Source organism: Hyaena hyaena, unplaced genomic scaffold (genome assembly GCF_003009895.1).
Source record: "Hyaena hyaena isolate Hyena2069 unplaced genomic scaffold, ASM300989v1 scaffold_979, whole genome shotgun sequence".
NCBI classification, from domain to species: domain Eukaryota; kingdom Metazoa; phylum Chordata; class Mammalia; order Carnivora; family Hyaenidae; genus Hyaena; species Hyaena hyaena.
The window spans coordinates 169,840-171,342 of record NW_024081613.1 but is presented as its reverse complement, the minus strand read 5'-3'; positions in this window follow the sequence as shown (position 1 = coordinate 171,342).

Here is a 1,503-nt window from a genome sequence, read left to right as displayed (position 1 = left end):
TGGAGGAGATGGCATGTGACTTTTGAGTCCAGAACATCAAAAGCATTAGATCTTCCACCTAGATGTCTCAATTGGAACCCTTACTCTTGGATCCTCACCACCATTCTGTGAGGAAGCCAAACATCCACATGGAAAAACATACAGATAATCTAGCTGACAGCCCCATTCAGTCCCCATTCAACTAAGGTATCAGCCATCATCTGGCATCAACTGCCATACATTGGAAGAGTGGTCTTTCCCATGATTCCAGCCACTGAAGTCTTTCTAGCCACTCCAGCTGGTGGTTCATGAAGCTGAGTTGACTGTTCCCTTTGAGTCCTACCCAGGTTCTAGATTCCTGAGCTTAAGCAAATGACTGTTTTTGCTTTAAGATACTAAATTTTGGGGGAAAGGGGACAGTTACATAAGGGAAAAGTAAAATACTCATTATATTTTTAGGAAGATTTAAATAAAATATGTAGAGCTCTGAAGTCCTTTACTGATGGAAAGGATGAGTTCTCATTCCTAAATGCTTTCACTTGATTATTCTTTTTATCATAATATATTCTTCAAAGCCTTATCTGCCTCAGCCAATGTTTATTGGTCACGGTATCTTGGAAGATCAGGAAATACATACTTTATTTCAAAACTAAATCTGTAACTTAGACAAAGTTTCTGGCTTGAGAAAAATTGATGGGTAGAATGTTTCCAAACCCATCCTTGAATCACTGTAAAAGTCAAATGATAAATGGCTATTGATTATAGATCTGCTTAATATAATGTCTAGTAAGTTATAGCTAAAAGCCAGTACATCAGTTGTCCTTCTTGATACTAAATTTCCTAAGTTTCCAGGAAAATTTATTTGATCAGATTTTTATTCTTCCTCTTTGACTCTTCTTTTGTTCTCTCCACCAGGTCCTAAATCCAGCATTAGTCTAAGTCGTCAATGTATGTTTAAATTCACACCTTGAATGATTTACATAGCCTTTCAAATGGCAGCAGATGGCATGCATTGCTGCTTTATGTAGTTTAAGACATTGCTAACTGATGAGCAGAAAAGCACTCAAAATATCAGTGACTTAAAACAATATGTTTTTTTCCATTTATAAATCAGTTTATTCAAGAAGTGATCAAGGACTCAATTTATTTTCATCTTTTGGCCCTGTTATCTACATTCTATGACCTCTAAGTCACCACACAAATGTGGAAGATCCTCTGAAAGTGTGGAGAGTGATGTTATACATGTCCAGGCAAAATTGAATATTTTTTTTTTTTTACTTAGCCAATTGCCTGCATTGCATCTGGCTAATGTAGTCTACCTCTTAAGCCAGAAAGAAAAGAAAGTAGTTTGATGATTATCCAGCAGTTATTGTCATCTTAGAAATTACCCCATGAACATTAAAACGATATGTCTTCATCTTTGAATTTCCCAGAGTTTAATAAATAATTACTAAATTGACATGGGTTCTATTTTTAGGCATCCTAAAGAGACTCATTTTCTTTATCATCTAACAGAATTTGTCC